The following is a 5593-nucleotide window of genomic DNA, read 5'->3' as shown; positions in this document are numbered from 1 at the left end:
TACTTTAATACAAACATGTATTTTAGATTTTTATAGAAATATGAGAACAATCACATTTTCTCACACAGAGATCGCACTGTCACAGTGTTTGGGAACATTCATGCATAATTTAAATACATAATCATATGAAATCAGATAAAAATAAAATATTTTAGAAGAGAATGCAGCATCACAGTCGTCTGAACCAATGAGCATTAAGCTGTGTCGTCAGTCAGTCGTTTCCCATCATGCTTTTGGTCAGCGCAGTCGGCGGAGAGCAACTGAGCTAGACTGCACAATCCGACACAGCCGCGTCGCCCTCGCGAGAGTTTTTTTGCACACGTCAGCATGACACCAGAGCAAGTCGGAGGTAAATCGGACACTTTTCTAACCGGCATGCATCTCGCGGTGATCGGTTCTGCGCAGATTTTGCTCATCTCAAACAAGCCTAAGTACTCAGACCAAATAAGGATAATTACCTAGGCACACCTGAACAGAATAATACAATCAACACAACAAGGGAAACGGTGCAAAAGGAAAACAAAGTCCAAATGAACAGAAACCTTGACGGCAAGAGCACAATCATTATAGTGCCCTTCTGTTTTTATGCTGCACAGTACACATATAAAAAAAACCTGCAATTGAAAGCATGTTTAAAACAAATAATTGTTGGGTATGTAGTCTTCTTAAACACTTAGAACAGCAGGCAACAAGCATGTGAGGAAAATATGTAAAAATCATTCAGACCTGAGTGATTTTGTGTTCGTGTGAATGATTGTTTCGATGTTTGGAGTGATAATGTTGCTGTTACTGGATGTCTTGAGATCTGTGAGGGGAATGAATGCGAAACGATATCAATATTGCTGCTGCGACTTTATTAACGTTATTTCTCTTTTGAGATCTATCAGCCACTACAGCTGAATATCTACAGCAGCATAATATGTCCATATGAATCTAAATACAGTTTTATTTCCTAGTAAGTACATTCATTGCAATAAAGTAACTTAATTAGAATATTTACGTTGCATTTTTGAATGTGCAGAAACCAACAACAATCATAGAACCCCCAAAAATAAAAAGCACCAAAGAAAAATGTTCTCAGCGTCAAACTATATTCATATTTATCGATTAACATTTACATATTTAAAAGGTCTCACGTATAATAAAGTATTAAACAGTATCTGTTCCAGTGTATTTGAACAATGTAAAGTAACTAACAAATTTGATCCAAAGACGTCAAAAGAGTACAAAATAAAATGTCAGCAGGCAGCAACGCTTGAGATCGATTCCCATGTATTCTACTGCAGTAAAGTTGGTTTCACATTCACACGTAGCCTATACGAAGTTATGACCTCAATAACTTACCGTCTGTGCAAAAAGGTTCGTATGAGATTATTATTTTCACTACCACAACTATCATCTACAACTGTGTTTTCTTTTAGAGTCGTTGTCTTTCAAATGGGGGGAAAAAAAAAAAAAAAAAAAAACCCATTGCTCTCTATGGCTGGTGATGACGTCAGCGATCTGCAAGGGACAGTCTACAAATTACATGACATGTTCTGTCAGATTCATGATACGTTTGCATGACATGATTTGGTTCACTATTCAAATCTTAATAACTGTATTTTACATGACACAGAAACTGTATTAACGAAATTGATAGAAAAATAAATTAAATGCAATACAAAACACAGGTTTGTCCTTCTTTTTCTTTAGTTCTTCCACGCATGCGATTGGCTAACATGGGATCTCGAGCTTTTAGCTACGCTTCTCCTCAGGACATTCGCAGTAGTGACTCTCTCCTTATTTTTAAATCAGGGCTAAAAACATATTTTGAGCAGGTCTACCGGTGATATTGTATATGTATCTTTTAATGGCTGTAACTTTAAAAGATAAAAAATAAACTTTTTTCTTTTTAATTATTTATTATGGGCTTTGCATTTTCTGCCTGTTATTTTTTTACTGCCTGTAAGGTGTCTTTGAGTGTCATGCGATTCAGTTGCAAATGAAAGAGAAGTTTGTGTTTTTCAAGGCATTTTGTGACTTTTCTTAAATCATGAACAAAGAGCAAAACAAAATTTGATTTCGTGATTATTTGATATTTTATAATAGTAAATTAATCATTTCAAAATATAAAGCAAAAAGTAAAAATAAATGGCTAATAAACCAAGTGCTCCTCTGCTGCCATCTACTGGTTACAGTGGTAATTTGATGTTTTTTTTTTATATAATTGTTTATTTAAATTTGATCGTTTTTAGAGCTTTAAAGTGCTGTAAATAGTTGTGTTGTCATTGAAAAGTGCTTGATTTTCTCTCTCTCAAAGGGTTGTACAAACCCTGAAATTAATGAGGTAATATTATTTGACTATTTCACCATGGTATCTGTAGTTAGCATTACTTCTTCTAGTTTTCTACATCAGAGCTATTTGATCTGTTTATAACAGAGAATGCTGTGCAGAATTCAAACGCTTCTCACTGGATCTCGCAGCAGTGTGCATTAACAGTCGTCACCTTGGAATTATAAGGTTCTATCTGCGTTCTGAGCAGGTTTGAGATATTGAGAATTTTTTGCAAATTTTGGGTAAAATGGATGTAGGTGCCAGGTTTCTCATGTGTTTGCTTGATCCTCTTAGGTCTACACTGTAAAACCCGATAAGTTCAGAATACTCAATTTTTGTGGACACCGATTACCTCAAAAAATGTAATTAAGCAACTCAAATTTTTTAAGTTAACATTAATTATAAATAACAATTAAGTCAAACTAAAAAGCTTAAATTTGTTTTTGCTTAATGTTTAAGTGCAGTGTACTTAAAATTATTGTTTATCATACGTAATGTTTTTCATTTACCAATTATTTTAATTCAGTAGTGCTTTATTAAATACAAATACTAACTAAAAATATAGCTGCAAGCAGCGATTCCGGGGCCAAGCCCCTTATGGCCATTTTTGGCATTTTTGGATTTAATTTGGAAACTTTTTAAACATTGCACAATTCCCATAGCTAAACACTTGCCACACATTGCATTATTAGAAAACCTTCAAAGCTATAGCCTTTCGAACACAGCATGCCACTTGTACACAGTGGTTTGTTTACTTTTACAGAGACTTGCGTTGTTAAAGGTAGAACTGCAGCAATTGACTCCAAATGACATAAAATGACTCCATCATCTGAAGTTGTATCACATGGGAATCAAACCCACAATGTTTGGGTCAGGTGCCTGTCATTCATCCTATTGTGCCACTGTGAAGACATGGGTTTATGTAGATGCCCAAGCTAATGCATGTAGTATTTTTCCATTTAAACAAAATCACTCAAAAAGGCACAACATGTGGAACAAAAACAACTGAAACATCATTTCTTGCCACTGTATTGTACATTGTGTCTGGAGACACATATTTCGTGTTACTACGGATCACCGATGCCTACATAATCAGTTAGAGATGTTTGAAGTACTTACATCCATATGTGGAAATTGTCTAAGTTTATCTAAGTTTTAGAACCAATCAGAATTTTGCTGACTTATGCATTGACACATTTAGCATCCTCTGTTAGGAGTATAATTATTGGTGTGTGTGTAAGTTGTACTCAGAGCAGCCTACGAACTCCAGTATTGAAGCAGACTTCTGCTGATAAAACTGCAAACTATAGTATTTTCTTCAGTAAAATGTTTCTTCAATTGATTTCATCTCTGACTCCTGGTTTTCATTCAACACACCTGGTCCTTCGGTTTTAACAGTAAATTCCCCTATATGCTAACCAAGTAGTATGCTAAGCGAACTAACAAGTTAACAAACACGCACTGTTAAATTCAGAGAGACATTTTTGGGGAACAGTAGTGAATACTAAAAATGTGTTTAGTAATTTCCGTGTAACTTGGCCCAAAGATAATGTGATATGATATTTGGACTGAGTCACACAGAACTGACTGAATGCATTTTTGATATTTGGTACGGTTCCCGAGAAACGCATCTCTAAATTTGACAGTGCATGCGTTTGTTGACTGACAAAACGGTTGCAGTTTTCCCAAACACCATGCAGAGACTTGTAAATTTCTTACCGTTTTAAGAGAAATGTGCAAATAGCGCTGTTTTTGACCATATTAAAATGTCAAAACCAGTATTTAACCCCTTAACAGTCACTCACATTTTTGAACAGACGTGAAACTGCACGATCCAAACTTACATTTTTATAATTCATGAACGAAAACATTTTGTAACATGATATTGATGTACCATTTTCATGGTAATGCAATGTTTGATTTTAAAATGGGTTTCAAAGGATGAATTTTGAGATTTAAAGTTTTCAATTGATATACAATTTCTAAAGTGTGATAGAGAAACGCAACAGACTTTTTTGACAAAAGGTCAGAACCCCTGTTATGTAGATTTTTGAGGTGCACTCTTGTCAAAAATTAATCTATTACTTTTCCTACATAACTTAACAAAAACATTGGTAACATATCTATTTAGGAGTCTTAGACCTTTCCAACGATATATAGTTTGTCATGATTAGATTAGGATTTAATTGTAATATAGTGAAGTAAACTTAGGCGTCCCACAGAGGGGATGGGTGACAGTTAAACATTCAAAAACAAACAAAAAAGTACTGAGTGACTTCAAGAGAGTTTAATGTTTAGATGCATTGAAACCATCAATTGTAATGTTTATTCACACATTGCTTTTATATTTAGCAATATTTAGGAAATTCAGCTTCAAAACTTTAACAATTTTCCTAATAGTAATTTTTTTTTAAACCAAAACAGGGTTACTTTTTCCATTAATTCTAACTAATTGATACAAAAACATTTCCGTATTAAAGGAGAAAAGTAATGAAGAAAAAAAAAAAAAAAATAAAAAAAATAAATTTTAGAAGACTTTAAGCAACTTTCTTACATGGTCCATCAGCTTGTTCTGCTGGTCTTTTTGGTGACTGAGTTGATGTGTTGTCATCTGCAGTGAAGAGAGAGGGAGGCTTAAGCTGTCGTCAAAGGTAATGTCCAGAAGTTCATCACTGTCTGTTGGAGCTTTTTGTAGTTCAATTATTTCAAGGGTGTTGGTGTATGTAAACAATGTCGTCGCTTGACAAAAGCATTTCCTCAATGTCAACAACCGATGCGCAAGACAAGTCCATTTCAGCTCTGATGAATTTGGACAAAACGGAATTAGATATTGTAAAAGAAAGGACCTGATCATTTTTCATGACTTCAATGATTCCAGAGCACTTTGTCAGGCAATTCTTTCCTTGTCTGAGAACTTTACATGTGCATCTATGTAATGGCTGTTTTGGATTGAAGATGTGCGGTGACTGATGACATTTTGGACAAAGTTTGTGGATTTGGATTTTTACCCCCTGTGGTTTTGATATCAGTTTCGTAGTCTGGATGTCAAGGTCTTCTGTGACTTTTGGTTCTTGACCGGCAAGAAATACTTTGCTTTGCTGAATTGGTTTGATGATAGTGCTCCTTGAAGACGTTAATGTTGGGATACCCCTGAAGGCTCTAGTTTGCATATTTTCAAACTCATACGTGTTGTTCAGTTCTACCTGAGTCACTAGTTTGTCCCATAAGGTAAGCATAATCTGACCCATTTTGTCTCTTAGGAAGCATTCTTTTATT

The sequence above is a fragment of the Sinocyclocheilus anshuiensis genome, unplaced genomic scaffold (assembly GCF_001515605.1).
Source record: "Sinocyclocheilus anshuiensis isolate Anshui unplaced genomic scaffold, SAMN03320099.WGS_v1.1 scaffold2251, whole genome shotgun sequence".
NCBI classification, from domain to species: Eukaryota; Metazoa; Chordata; class Actinopteri; order Cypriniformes; family Cyprinidae; genus Sinocyclocheilus; species Sinocyclocheilus anshuiensis.
Note: the sequence above shows the minus strand (reverse complement) of the source record.